This window comes from Chelonia mydas, chromosome 7, assembly GCF_015237465.2.
Source record: "Chelonia mydas isolate rCheMyd1 chromosome 7, rCheMyd1.pri.v2, whole genome shotgun sequence".
Classification (NCBI taxonomy): Eukaryota; Metazoa; Chordata; order Testudines; family Cheloniidae; genus Chelonia; species Chelonia mydas.
Window position 1 is genome coordinate 74,613,599 of NC_057853.1, and position 15,743 is coordinate 74,629,341.

Consider the following 15,743-nt stretch of genomic DNA (forward strand, 5'->3'; position numbering starts at 1 on the left):
CAGGGGGTTGGATTAGATGACCCTGATATTCTATGAGGGCCAGCTCTTGGGGCTGTGGTGCAGGGCACAGAATGTGCATTTGCAAAAGTGGCCAAATTTAAATTCCTGCACAAGCCCCTGATAAAAAAGTAGACTTTTCTATACTGTAATCTTATTCCTAAGCAAAATACAATGTACATTAGTGGGCTTGAAGCATGTCTCAAAGTTGACTGTGCACTGGGCCAATTCCTGGCATTTGTTTTAGTTTCCTTGCAATATGTCTATAAATGTGGTGATAAGCTTTTTGGAGAAGGATTTATGAGCTTTCCTTGGTAGCCTGGGTTTGTCATTGTATTACATACAATGTTTTATTGTACTTGGTTTTACATTGATTGCACAAGTAGTTGGGGAGAAAAAAAGTTGGATTTCTCATATTGTTTTTTTTTCTAGCTGGTGCAAATAGTGGAACCCAGGCAGGAATTGCTGACTTTGTGTTTAGTATTTAAAATACTGAAAAGCTCCTGTAATTTTTGGATAAGGTCTTCTATCTTCTGTTTTCTTTTCCTCATTGTTAATAGGAAACCCTTTGTCCTGTTTCCTAAAGTGAAGAAATCTACCCTTCATTAAGTTTGCAATTGTTTAGAACTCTGAAGCATAAATTGATTAGGAAATACTTCACAATCGCCCTCAAAATGCAAGCCTTTAAATAAATGTTTTTTTAAGCTATTCTTACACTTTCTAGTGCTTTTTATAGTGTCTAAACATGCTTTGTACACTATTCTTTGACTCTGCTGGGCTCCTGGAGAGGAATGAATCAGAATATTGTGAATGCCTTATATAATATATTTAGCGAACTTTTTTGTTTGTATCTTTGTCTGAACTTCTTGGACTGAATTAATTAATGGCAACGTACAAAGGCCAAGCTGAAATCCTAGTTGACTTAACACTGGAGCTCAGTTTGTATTCTACATCAAGGAAATGTTTGGAAAGAAGAGCACCATTATCAAAAAGATTTATGCAGACAGTTCTGTTCCTTAGAGCAGTATATCTTTACGACCGGAGTTAGGGTTTAATGTTTGAGTAATTGAAAAGGAAATGCAGTCTTTGAGACAACAATTTTATTGAATTGAATGCTGGGGGTTGGGGAAAGAAATCTGAAAAGTATGACTTCTCCCCAACCCATGGTAACTTCATGGAGTGAGTAACTAAAGCAAATTTAAGAAGCTGTCCTTTTCCTAAAAGCTGCCACAGGTTTTAGATTTGTGCAGGGCCATAAGGCTATAAGCCAAAGGTTCAAAGAGGTCTCAACTTAGACTCTAAATTTGTATTTGCAGTTTTTACAAATGTAATCATTTGTGGGGCAAAAAGAACAGTTTTGAGGGGACAGATTCACAGCTGGTGTAAATGATTATGGCTTTATTGAAGCTAATGGAGCTATAACAATTTATACCAGACGCGGATCTACCATGAAATGTTTGACTGAGCACTCTTATGATAAGGATGTTAGAAATTGGAATCCTGTTATTTGGTCCACAAGTGTAAGTGTATTCACAAAACTGTTGGTGAAGTTGTAGGGGCTCATTTTGAAAAAATGGCCCACCGTATATTTAACCCTATGTTTCAGTCCATTTTGCACCAGGGAGTGGAAAGAAATGGTGCTTGCTCCAGAAAATTGCGTTAAATCCAGGGTGGATTGATTTAAATCAAAGAGATTTTAATCGCCAATTTTAATTATGATTTAAATCAGCAGCAGGACCTTTGATATAAATAAATGTTAATGTTTTGCATTTATACTTTTTAGGAAATTAACTAAAGCAAGGTTTATTCTCACTGGATGAGATACATTAAAACATGGTGATTTGCAGTTAAATGTAGCCTTTACGATACTTTTCTTCTAACCAGGAGGATACACCAGATCTATACACATTTAAGCAATTATATAGCACAACTTATATTTCTTCAGATTCTTAATGTTAACCTTTTTAATGTTAGAAAATGGTGAATGATGCATTTCTTATTTATTAGGGCCCAGATTTTAAAAGATATTTAGGCATTGCTATGCTGTGCATCGCAATGCCTAACTGATCAAGGAGCCCAAATGTCATTTTCAAAAAGAATTTAGTTACTTAGGAGTCTAAATTCTAAAGTCGATGAACTTTTTAGGCTCCTAAGTGCCTACATTTCTTTTTGAAAATGAGATTTGGACTCCTAAATCACATAGGCGTTGCTTTGCTGAGCACAAGCAACGCCTAAATACCTTTAAAAATCTGCACCTAGATGATGTCTGTTTTACTTTTGATTCTCTATTTGGATGGAAATTCAATTAAAAATGCACAAAAATACCATTTAAAAATTTTTATTACATAAAACTACCTTAAATGTGTTGGATACATAAGAAAAAAAAAAGTTTACCAAAACATGTTTTGCCTTTAAAAGTGATTTATTAAACAAAGCAACTGTTATCTGTAGTTAATTGAAATGATTCTGGTCACCACAACCTTTAGTATTTTAGAACTAGCAGATCTCATCCACTCATACCTAGTTTTTATTACTAGATTGAAAGGAAAACAAGTTTTTCTGCTTTTTTCAAATTCCAATTGGTTTCTTAACTTGGATGAATTAGTTGAATATGCTGAAATAAAGAAGATATTTATCTGCACCTGCAGTAGAGACTATTGCTGTCAAAAGCTGGTTTAGCACTTCAACAAACTCTGGTTCCAGATGACTTCCACCAGTTCAGTAGTATGACTTTTTTTAAAACGTGACAAAACCATGAACCGCCTAATACTTTCTTGAATTTAATTTAAATTATTTGACTAGATCATTATATGTTTAGGCCTTAACATAACTTATCAATTTCAAATTTAATTTTAAATAGGTTTTTTTTAAAATAAACATGTATTTAATTTAATTTTTCAAAAAATCCATTTTTAATTTAAAAAAAAAAATCCTGATTTTTATCCACCCTGATTAAATTGCAGAATGTGTGAGTGCCATGTACAACGTGTAAATGACATCTATACTCATGCAACGCCTTCAACATGGACAATGCAGTTGTGATTTTGTGGGATACCACTGGACATGTCAGGCCAGAAGTGGAATAAGCCAAAGTTTCCCTCTAAAACTAGTGGATTTTCTCCAGTGAGTGCCATGGAAGCAACATTAATTTCTGCTCTATGCTGTGTGAGCCCCATTGGAAGTGTGATGGAGAGCATGTGCAGAGAGGGGGGAACCAATGGCAGTGTGGACATAGAGCCAGGCAGTAGAAAGGAAGGCCAAGGAAGGTTTCTTAATGCAGTTAAGAGCAGAAAATTTTCAAACTGTGAAGAGCTTCCTTGCCAGTCCAGAGATCTTCCATGTTGATGACGGCTATCCCTTGTATTTCTTTCGATTGCCTGGGCCTGATTCTCCACTTCCTTGTATAGTCACTTAATGCCGTGTCAGGTGAGTACAATGTATTGATGGCTACACCAGGTGCAAGGCAGTAGAGTATTAGTCCTTTTGTGTGGATGAGACCTTGTTTTTATCCGTTCCGTGCTAACACTCATCCTTCTGTAAGAGGAGATTGACATTAGTGGTTTCTGAGCCATGGGAACGTAGATGTAATTTTCCCTTTAGGAACATTTGTATAGAAGAGGATTGTTTGGCCTTTTATATTGATTTAAAATAGAAACATTCTCACTACTGCAAGGTTAAATAAGTGACATAATTCAAAAATTAGGAAACCATACCAAGTAGTGACCTCAGTCTAAATTTAGGACAGCCCTAAACCTCTGACTGCCAGAAGGTAGGAGGGGAAGACAGTGGTAGATCACTCCTCTGTATACTCCCACTGAATTCTGTATACTCCCACTGAAACTCTGGTATGGGCAACCGTCAGAGACAAGACACTGGGCTAGATGGAGCTTTGGTCTGACCCACTATGCCTGTTCTTATGTTCCTGTTATCTCTCAGAGAGTAATTAACATATGGAATAAATTAAACAATGTATTTTTGCTTTCAAGAGAAATGTACATTAGAATTGTTTCTGGAGGAGGAGATGGTGTATGGTGAATACGCAGAAAGATGAGGTTATGATCAGCCAATTGAGAATAGGTGTATTGGGCTAAATGGCTGTTTTCTGTTCTAAAAATGTTTCATGATCTGATGTGGAAGAATGTGTAAAATACTATGATCTACTTGTGCAAATTCACCATATTGGGTGAAAATCTACCACAATGGTCGGACATGTTTATGCATATACAGTAAAAACAGTGAAACATGCACTGTGAAAAACCACACCCAGGTAACCTTATATGGAAGTGCAACTTACAAGTTGAATGGGCAGTTACATAGCCCCGAGCTGCTATGATAATTGCGGGTACTGTATTGACAAATGCTTTTCTCACTAAGGCCAAGGTCTTAGTGCATGACCCTCTTCTTGGGTCTGTCAGGGGAAAGGACATACATATGCCACAAAATCTAGGTGACAAAAGAGAACAAAATATAGGAAGCCAGAAGGTATTGTACTCATTTGTCACTGAAAAGAAATAGGTAACCAGAATGTACTGCATGAAGAACAATCATGTGAGCCTTTTGGCTGGAACTTCTGTAGCTTTAATCTATTTGTGAAGGTTCCTGGGGAATAAAATTCCTTTGTCTGGCTAGAAACCTTCAAATCATGTAGCATACAGAAATCTGAGTCTGATACACATATGTGAAACTCAGAAAAATCACACTAATTGTGCTCAGCTCTGTCTAGGCTATTGTTCAATGCCAGTGAGAGATGGTTTTTAAATGTCTCAAGACCTTGATGTATGAGTTTGCTTTTCCCTTAGCAACGTAGCCCCTGAAGCATTATAGCTGTAGCTTCAGGGGATGCAACTGCTGCTCTGGCGTCATCAATCAGCTCAGATAGCAGGTGAGGAAACGGAGTATTCGGTCCCTGAGGGAGACAGGAAGACTCTGAATCGCTCTCCAGTGAGCCCTTCTAAACAAATGAAGGAGCAGCAGCAATTGGGACTGGAGAGAATGAAGTCCATCCCTCTTCTCTGGAGGAAATGTGTTTCGGTAGGACCCCTCTTCTGAGAGCGTGGAAACGGGAAGAAATTGCATAATCTCAGGTGATTTTTGTTCACCACTAAAAAAAAGCTCACCCCAAAGGCACCGCAAGTCTTGTCCTCAGAGTCTGGAAAGTGTTAAAAAGCATGCAGTGCAAGACTCTGACTTTCCAATAATGGGTTTTTGCTGAAGGGCTGTGTTTTCAAAGGGGCTTGTGCCCTGTACAGACACCTCCATTTAAGCATGCAAATGATGTTTGTGCAAAGAGGTCCAATAGTTATGTTGCTAACTTGCTCAATGTGCATGAGCAAACAGTTAACTTGTGCAAATAACTGCGTGTGCAAAAGTGACTCACCACTGCAGTGCACTTAACCCGCTTACTTCCCTGGTTGTAGTGGCCAATTACATCTTGGGATTTTGTGGTGGAGTTTGGTCATTTTCAGGTGAGGCACCTGTGAATTGTATGAATGGGGGTAGGCTTTGAAGGCATTTAGGGGAAAAAAATTAAAGCATTTATCATTCCTATATTGTGTACAGTTCTGATCATTAAAAAGCAGGAGTGGTTCCCCTGGGATATTTTTACTTTAATTACGTTGACTAAAAAAAACCCCAACCACTTATGCTCAAAAGAATAATTTACCATGTGTCTTTTTCAGTTCCTTCTTTTCCCCTCCCTTTTTCTTTTCTTTTGTATATTTTCCTATTATATTTTCTAAAACGTATTTAAATTTGCTATTTACTTTCTTTGCTCTGTTTGTCTCATCTGATTTCTATTATATTTTTCTCCTGTGACTATCTCTTTTCTCCTTAGTTTTTCATTTCTATAACACTTTCCAACACTTTTATGTATTCAGTGATTTTACGTTAGCTCTTTTAATTTGCATTCCCCCATATATTTATTTTAATTCCTTTGCCTGAATTTTTTTTCTCCCTGTTCTCTTCCTCTTTTCTCTGGTCCCTTCCTTTTCCTCCCAGCTTATCTCTCACCACAATGCTGTGGGAAGAACATGTGCCATTGAGATGCTAAGCCCCCTCCACTCCCATTGACTTCAGTGGCAATGCAGTGTGCTCAATCCCTTGTAGCATCAAGAACCAAGTCAGAAAATGTGTCCCAAACACACGAAATCCAATAGTACCTCCTTTTCTGAGCCGAAAGGACTTCCCTGGTCCGACAGAAGCTAAAGAATAAAGACAAGGAGAATTGCTGGCTCATTGAAATTGGCGTGCCCCATCCTCTTTAACACTGGATGGCCATGGATTTCCTCCAGAATTATAGCGAAAGTCCTGGACAAGTCAATGCTTACATTCCTACAGTACAGTGTGTGCAGTGACACAAGGAGTCAGTTGGGCATGTACCAAAGGCCATAACAAAGGCCAACAAATAATTTCTATGTCATGAGAAAATCATGACAGCTGGAAAGTGTGCAGTTTGGGTACAGAGAGACCTCCTCCACCCACAGCCCACCATGATTGGTCGTAGGGAGACTGTGAGGCCCTCTGCAGAGGAGAAGGACATCAGAAGCACTGAGTTCTATGAAGAGTCAGGGGTGCATGTTATCTTAATAATGCAAATCCCAGACCCAGATCTGCCTAGTTTTTTGCTGGAAACAATGGCTTTTCAGTCTGTTTTTTGCCCCATGCCCCCAAAGCAGGTTTGTCTGGCTTTAGCTAGTTGCCAAGGTGGGTGGAGCTGGTGATTTTCCTTGTCAGCCAGTCAGGCTGCATTCCCAGCTTCAGCAATGCCCCTGTTCTCTAAGGATAGTTTCAGAGAAAGCTAAGGGAGGAGTCCAGGTCTAGATGAGCTGAGCACAGTCAGCAGGGGAAGGAAAAAAGGAGGGAGAAAAGCCCACCAACACCAGCAAGCTGAGCAACTGCATCTGCTAAGCAAAGAGGCCAGCCAGCCAGCCCTGCCTGAGTATTAGGTAGTGGGGTAAAGGGGAGGGGGGAAAACTGAAGGGAGGAGAGGAAAGGAAGGCTAGGGAAATGGGAAACTGGGGGACTAGAAAGGGAAGATGGATCAATAGACCAGGGGAACCAAAATAAGGGAGTTGGAAGAAGGGGACTGATGGATAGTAGGCAAAATCAAATTGATGGCAGAAGATAACTAATGGATGGAGGAGGAGTGGGGAAAGAACTGATAGTAGGAAGGAGTGGATTGATGTAGTTGTGTAGGGATAATTGAGGGATGTGGAGGGTGCCAACTTCAGAATTTTAAAATTTGCATATACAATTTTTATGTGCATTTTTCTTAGGTTTTTTCCTCTGTCAATGTAGGCAGGTTTTGTCTGGGGAAAATCTCAAGTTAATTTATAATAAAATTGCACCCCTCCCCCACATCTCCATCCACGCTCAAAGTAATGGAAATAGGTTGGAAACTTTCCTAAAGGCAACATTCAAAGGCAAGTGTTTTCTTTAAATCAACAGGAGAGAGATTTGCTGCATATCAACTCAAGTTTCCCATCCGTTCATAGATATATGGCTGCTTCTGTGGAATAAGTAAGTTTTACTGATTTTTTTTTTTAAATTGTCTGTTTATGTAATTGTATGTGTATGTATGATGGGGAGGAGAGGGAGAGACTGAGATGGTGCCCTCTTCTGGATGGAAGGCCAGACCTGCTCTCAAATATGTGTCATAAGCCCAAACACTGTTATGACTCAATAATATTTCTTATTTGTATAACTGGCACCAAACTCCAGGAGCTAAACTCTAGGGAACTCCAGATGCTCAAGGCTAAGTGGTTTTTCTAACTGGGCCTTCTACTGTACTGGTTAGTGTTTACATAAAACTGTGTGCGCTACTGGATGGAATGTCAGACCTACTCATGTGACCCTTAACTTGAGAGGTAGATGCTTGTATTTTGGAATTTAAGAATATAAATCTTATGCCTCCTTATGATTGTAAAGTTCTTGGTGACCACTGAAGCACTGCAAAATAAAGATTAAATAGTACTCCTGAAGTAATACTTATATTCAGCCATATTATTACCTTAAACACATTTTATTTTCATTTTCTGTATGTCTAATTCACATATATACTGCATTAACAAACATCTTAATTTGATATAGGTCAGTGTGTGTGCATATGCTGTTTGTTTTTTGTATTTAAATTCATATTGGAATGCTATATATATGTGATATTGTGTCCTTATTTTGATAGTGTTTAGTATTTGAGAAAGTGATTGGCCTCAAACTTATACAAAAAATCATATATACAAGGTACTTTGTATTTCAAATCTTATTTTACTGCATTTGTTCAGGCATGTTGTTTCCGGAATTCATTTTGGTGCTTGGAATTCATGTCTGTGGCTTCTTGAACCAATAAAATGATATTTTAAGGCCTTGTTCTGGAGTTCCAATATGCACAGAGCTTTTAATGAAGTGAGAATTCTGAACATGGAATGGCTAAATACGAAGGCCCTAAATCAGCATATAATCATATAATTGAATAATCTGAAAAAGAAAAACATTCAGGGTTCATAACTGTGTGTATATTTAATATTGCTAATGAAGCCTTCACCATAGTATTTTAGATATTGTGAATGATAAGTGAGTCAAAATCTTTGTAACTAGGGGAACCATAGGAATGGATTCTGACTTTTTTAACACTACCTAAACAGGTTTATTTGACAGAGTTCAAATGTTTCATGAATAGTTGACTGCAAACATGCTTTTGTTCATACTTAACATTTCCCTATCTTTAATAGAAACCAGCTGGCTCACGTGTTTGCAACAGTCTCATTTTCCAGAGCAATATTTTTGAAGCCTGGGGTTGTAACCCAAATGTGGGTTGAGAATCTGTTGTCCTGGCCTCAACAATTTTCTACAGACCACCATTTTCAATTTTCAGTGGGGGAAAATGTTTCTCTCCTTTATGTTTGTGACGATAATATTCTAATGTAAATAGCTGCGTTAATTAGCCTATTATTTAGCCTTAACTATATCTCACTAGGGAATATGCAAGTCATTAAATTTTCAATAAGAATGTATAAATTACAGGTTTTGATATTTTAATTGTGAAATTATCACATTTGTATGAATATTAATATAAAACCTACTTTGTCCATAATATAGCATTGGCATTTTTTAGTTTTGTCGGTTTTCTTTTACTGAAGCAATATTAAGATTTCTGTCATAAGCTCACAAAAGGAGTTGCAGATATAAAGCCATGGAAGAAAGAAATTGAGTAGTTTAGTAGTCACAGAAGTAAAATTTTGGTGGCAGGTGGAATAAAATTGGGAACCCTTGCTCTGGTGGTTAGCCTAACAAGCAGATAAGCAATAAGAAAAGGAGTATTTGTGGCATCTTAGAGACTAACCAATTTATTTGAGCATAAGCTTTTGTGAGCTACAACTCACTTCATCGGATGCATCCGATGAAGTGAGGTGTAGCTCACGAAAGCTTATGCTCAAATAAATTGGTTAGTCTCTAAGATGCCACAAGTACTCCTTTTCTTTTTGCGAATACAGACTAACACGGCTGTTGCTCTGAAACCAGATAAGCAATGTTACTACTTAATGTTAATGGAAATTCCTCTTCAGTTCACTAAATAGTAGCCTGTATTTATGCAGCTGGAGGTTTTGAATTCAACCTCTCAATGCATGTTTGTAGTTTAGCTGGTGCTGATGATTAGCTGTGGATTAATGGTGAATTTTTTCAGTGCAATTTTGTCTTGTCTTTTCTCTGTGTTAAACATTCAAATTCCATATTTCTTGTGCATAGGGGAATCAAGGTGCAAAATTAGTGGGTAGCACAGTAAGAAAGTTCACTTTTCTTATTTTTCTAAGTCAGGACTTTTTCATATGCACTGATTAGGCTTAGTGGGATTCAATTTTTATTTTTTTTTATAATTTTGACAGGTCACATGGATTATTTTAAAGCTGATTTTTTTCCCCAAGTTTTATCCTTTTTAATTTTCACAGCTGTGGAAAAAGATGGGTTTTTAATTTTTCCCTGAGCTATATTGATTTCAATTTTCAAAGTTGGGGGGAATTATGGGGGTGGGGTGTCAAACAATGAGGGGGGGAAGACAATAATTATTTAATGACATTAGACTCTGAGATTAAAAATATTAAACCTTTATAACCATTACAAAACAAATTATCACCATCACAAGTCAAAATGTACCAAGTAAATATCCTTAAATCAAACACTAATAAGTTCTCAAACAGCATTTTTTAAATGTTGATTGTCATCGATGCAAATATTTTTTCATTGTTTCATTGTATGTGTGGTGAAATTGATGTTTACCAACATTTACTGATAAAAACCTAAGCCTTCCAACCCCCACTGATAATAAATATCCACTATTGTGTCATCTTAATATTTGCAGCGTGGCCATTTTCCATAAAACAAAATGGAACCAAGGATTAAGCAAGCTCTATCCTGTACGTTTTACACTCAAGCCCTGTGAATGTTGCAATTTGCTGCTCTCTGTGCATCTTGTCAAAGATTTTCTATTCCCTGAACAAGTTCCCTTTAAAGTGTTAATCGTGCTTGGCCCTCCAAAACGATGATGATGTAGTTGTTCGTGCTGTTATAGATTCTCATGATAACACATTGAACTTATGAGAGTGCACTTGCCACTGGATGAGCATCAGTAGTGTGGGTATAGAGTTGGGTGAGCATCAGGTAGAAACTTGAGAGGTAGCCTTACCAGAAGAAAAGTCTTTGTGGGAGGGCATGACAGTGTGTGGGAGTAGAGAGGGTAGTAGAGCTTAATTTGTGCCAGGGCTGAGCCCCACCACCGCTAGGCTTGGCAGTTCATAGCCCTGGGCTTGCTGCATCAGTTATGAATGTTGAAAAAGAGCTTGAGCCCCAGCACCACTTTCATTACAAATTAAGCGCTGGAGGATAGTCACAGAAATAGGGAAGGGTGTCTAAAGTAGATGGAGGAGGAAGCATCTTCGACAGACAGACATAGTTCTCAAAGAGAGAACTTGATCAGAACAGAGAGTTCCTAGTCCAAAACATGTTACCTAAGGACCCATCTCTAGAAGAGCTAATTGCAAGAAGTAGTTTTAGAAATACATTCTAATTGCATTCTTTGTAATTTTCTAAGTTGTGAAAAGTACCAGACTTGTGTGGAATTGATAACTTCTGAAGGTTGCCCACTCATATAAACAGTTACTGTGAATATTTATGTGGCTCTTACTTTTAAAGTCTAGTGTTCTTTAAAAAGAAAACGTACTAAGCAACTTTAGAGCTCAATTTAAAAGAAAAAATTACATACAAACTAAATATAATATTAACAAAACATTGTCAAATGATTTTGACAGCACAGACATGTTTTCTCTTAGGGCTTGAATCATCTGAGAAAAACCACCATAGCGAGCATTACACCATTTTTCTGTGAATATTTTGTACATGAATTATCTTTTGCTGTGTGCTAGATTTTCAGAGGAAGAAAACTTTAAAAACCCTAAGAATGCCTGTTGCCATTTGAGTGGGATTCACATAAAATCCTGCCTTTGGCACAATGAAATACTGAGCTTGGTTCTCCAAAGGCTAGCCAGACTTAAAAAATGGACTGAGATTTATTGAGTCAAATGTTAGCAGCTACCATATTGCTGTATTCCCCCATTAACACTAATATTGGCAAAATCTGCCATGCCGGCTGCCCACAGATACACTCTAGTGGCACCTTTGTTGTTCCTTACATCTGCAATTATCATTCCAATCCAGTTAACCCTCAAGTACCGTTACTTTTATGTCTTTGGTTTATTTAACAGAAATGAGCTGGCTTTCTTAATATGAAAAAGATAAAAGATAAAAAGCATTGTTAAAATAGACTGAAATCAAGTAAGTCAGGATTTTCAGATTTAAAACAAGCATGAAGTGGTCGCTAAAAATATTCTCATAAAATATGATGAGCAAACATTGGGGTAGTTTAATCTTAATTAAAATATCCAGTCATAGTAAATTGAGTCTCTCCCCTTTGCTTATATTTTTCCTAAAAATTGTTCTTCCATTAACTAGTTTGTAAGATTGAGGTAATTTACCAGAGTGACTATTGGTGTGATGGCAAGATAGATCTATTTGACCCTTTTTATTTTTAAAGGCTTTTTACGGTTCTCATCACTCTAGCCTCTAAACACCTCACCCAACATTAATGGAATTATGCTTGCTACACCAACACTGTCAGATAGGGAATTACTACTAAAATTATGGGAAACTGCTGCAGAGTTTAATTAAGGGCTTGATCCTGAACTGTTGAAGTCAATGGGAGTTTTGCCTTTGACTATAGAGCAGAATCAAGCCCTAAGTGACTTGCTTAAGACACAGGAATGTCTGTGGCCGAGCAGGGAAAGAACTCAAAACTCTAGAGTCCCAGTGCAGTGCTTTAACCACAAGGACATCTTGGAAATTCCTGGTTTCTTTTTAGCATTTCCCCCTCTTCATTAGTAGTGGATTCTTTGCTTTGTTGCACATGTACAACTGCGTTTGAGGGGTGGGAGGCATCTCTTTCTTTAGTTACATCCATGCAATCCCATAACTGCCCATGTACTCTTTGCAGAAACCCAGTCTTGAGGGTACACTTTGGACCAATCTGGAAACTGAAGCTGGAGCAGAATGCAGCAGCTTCGCTGTGAAATTGTGCTTCTCAATGACAGCACGTGTCACCTGTGCGCCAAGATCTGCTTCAGTTTGTGGACTGAATTTAACATGTTGGGTGTGATCTATAAAGATCAAAATGGCTTAGGACCAACTTGAGAGACCACTTCTCTCTTCAGGCCATACTACCACACTGCAATCAGCAGTCACTGGACCTGCATTCCCCTGGCAAGGAAAGTGATAGTGTTATCTGTCTATGGTAGACAATTCTGAAACTAGCTTTCTCCCTGGTCCAAAATGGCCTAAGTCTATTGACCATTTGTGACACAGATGCTTATTGGTGGTTCACTACTCTGTCAGCAAATCTTGTCAGGGCTGGCCTACTCACTACATCTAACACACTGTTGTCACAATATATTCCCAAAAGGTGGCATGTAATATGTCACTGGAAAACTAAGTCACTGATCATAATATTCTTGCATGACATATGTACAGTCAGCCCACAAAAGATTATACAGAGGTACTGGAATTATGTGTTTAAACCAGGTATGTCAGGGGGAGTAGATAATCAGTTTTTTTCCAGTCAGAGGAATGTGTTTCTGCCTGCTTGAAGGTGTGACCAAAGAAAATCACAATTACATGCCAAGCAAACAAACCCATCGGGTCAGCAAGTAGGGAGAAAGTGATCACTTAACAATCTCATTGTGGAATGAAGACTGTAGAGCTAAGAATCCTTCCTGCATCTTGAAGCAGGGTCAATGAACTTTGACAGAGAATTTTCAAAGGTTCACTGGACTATAAAGAGAGGCGCAGAGAGCTGCTGAGTTCTCCTTCACCTGAGGAGACAAGGAAACCCAGTGCCTTAAACTCTGTGGGGATCCTGACTAAAGGTCTATTCAGCCATTGCTGTAAAAGGAAGATTGGTGAGGAAACTACCTTGAACAAAGACAGTAGCTTGTTAAATTTGGTCTTAGCCATTAGAAAACCATTTTTACTTTTGTTTGTAACCCTTTCTGTCTTTATCCCTTATACTTACACTCACTAATACTTTGATTAAATAAATTGTTTTACTTTTCATCTAAACCAGCCAAGTACTTTGACTGAATAGAAGTGACTGTTTAATTCCAGACAAGATAACAAGCTGCTGTTTCTGTCTCTTTAAAGGAGCAGGGAACTTAACTTCTGTGGCTGTTCCAGGAAAGACCTGGACACTGGAGGGAGGGTGAGAGACAATTTTGGGTAAATTTGGGACTAGGGAGATGTTGGGGTTACTCTGCAAACAGTAACTGGACAGTGGAAGCCAGGGTGTGACCTGTATGCTTGTGTGTTGGCTGTTTCTCTCGGGGCTGTGAGCACAGCAATGTAGCATGTAAGGCACCCAGAGTTGAAGGGCAGGTGGTGATGCAATCCCTTACTGGTCTGGGTTGAACCCCCCAAAATCAGATCTTTGGAGCATGCTGCAAAGTGCATTTATTTATGGGGGCTGCTGAGGAAGTGGCATCTGAGGAATATCAAAAACAGGGGAGAAGAGAGGGGAGTTATGATTCACTGGTGTAGAAGGAAAAGCCAGAGATTAAAAAAGCAGAAAAAAGCTATTAATTCAGTGTCCAGCAAAGCAGCATCTTTGATTCTTAACAAGGTAATAACATCTACAGAGGCATATACCAAACAAAATCAGCCATCCAGTGACCACCAAATGATATTGCTCTACAGGTGATGCCTTCAAGACAAATAGCTCAACACATTCAAATATTCTTATTGGAGGCAATGAATCATCTAGCAAACAGAACAGTCATAAATAAGAGCTTCCATTCATATAAATTCAGTTATTTCCTCAACCAAGCTGTATTTTCAGCCAAAGGAAATATTTGGATAACAATGTCATGCAGCTAGAAGGAAGGGTGTAGGGAATGCAACAATATTGCCAATTGACAGCATAGGTCATGAAATAATTGACGTCCAGAATTCAGTGCCTCGATGCAATTTTTCAGAGCTGAAGCATTACCATTCTCTGTAACCTTTCTAAGGATGTTGGCACCTTAGGCTTAAGTACCCAAATGTCACAAAGAATACAGATATCTGGACAGCCAGCTTATTGCTCTTGAAGGAAAACAATTCAGCAAGTGGAAATAGAACACTGAAGTCATATTCTTAGGAAGCATAGTATGGTTTAAGAGTAATTTTTAATATGAAAGTCTTTTTTGAGCATAGAGCTATCTCGCTAATGTTGTTCGTGTCTCTTCATTTCTCCTGTTCAATGTCAAATTTGAGAAGAAATGCTTGAAAGCCTAGAGATTTTCGAAAAGACATCTATTTGTCAGCAACATAAACAAAAAGTGTTTTTATATTAGGAATAATTAGAATAGACATTCCTATGCCATGCATTACTCTTTTGTAAGCTCTGTCTTACACTTTTTAAATAAATCATGTTGAATTCACTTGCACTTTTTACACATGGCACCATGGAACCTCGTTAGCAGGCTTGCTCTGCACTCCTTACAGGATATGTGAGGGCAAAATGGGAAACTCACAGTAGTATTGTGTGAGCCAATAGTACTAATGTTAATTTGATCGGTCACGATCCTAGACTGTGTGATCATATTGGATCATCAGTACAATGGCAAATGTGCTAAACCAGCATTATATATTTCTTAATTGACTGATTCTGCTTTGGTCATCAGTACAATTCAGTTAGGTTTTTTTTTTGATCTGTGAGATAAGAACAAGGAGAAATTTCAAGAAGTTTATCCATTTTTATACTCTTCCCCTTAATTACTTCTCTTCCTTTCTCTCTTTGGCCATTCTCCAAAACTTTTTGCTTCAGAGCTAATCTGAGAGGATGGAGAGCATATTTGTAGAATTATGATATGTGGATGTGTAGTAACTTGCAAATGTAGCTGAGTTTGGGAGCTTCTTCCATATTCTTCTTGATCTCTGCTGTGACGTTGCACCCCATAATGCTTTACAGAAATATGCTTATGAGTGTAAATATGACATAACTGGAACATGTTTTATGCTATATATGCAATGTAACATATCTTTGCAAAGGTTATGATCTACTGAATATATTCATCCTATTTGTATGCATGTATCATTTTTATATCTGAAGTTATGAGCGTTGGCTCTATGCTTGTATTTAAAGTGTTTGCTGTAGGAAGCACATAAGGCAGATT

General features: G+C 38.0%; 1 protein-coding gene across 2 annotated transcripts in view; it reads left to right on the forward strand.

The window, feature by feature from the left end:
• PHYHIPL (phytanoyl-CoA 2-hydroxylase interacting protein like) overlaps nucleotides 1-15,743 on the forward strand; it is a 194,387-nt gene that overhangs the window by 95,336 nt on the left and 83,308 nt on the right. The window contains exons 1-2 of one of the 2 annotated variants that reach the window (XM_043550267.1): nucleotides 6,850-6,941; nucleotides 7,444-7,515. The exons of the other annotated variant lie outside the window; for it this stretch is intronic. The gene's annotated coding sequence lies outside the window, so the exon portion shown is untranslated. Of the gene's footprint in view, nucleotides 1-6,849; nucleotides 6,942-7,443; nucleotides 7,516-15,743 lie in introns of those variants that run through there. 2 annotated transcript variants of the gene reach the window in all.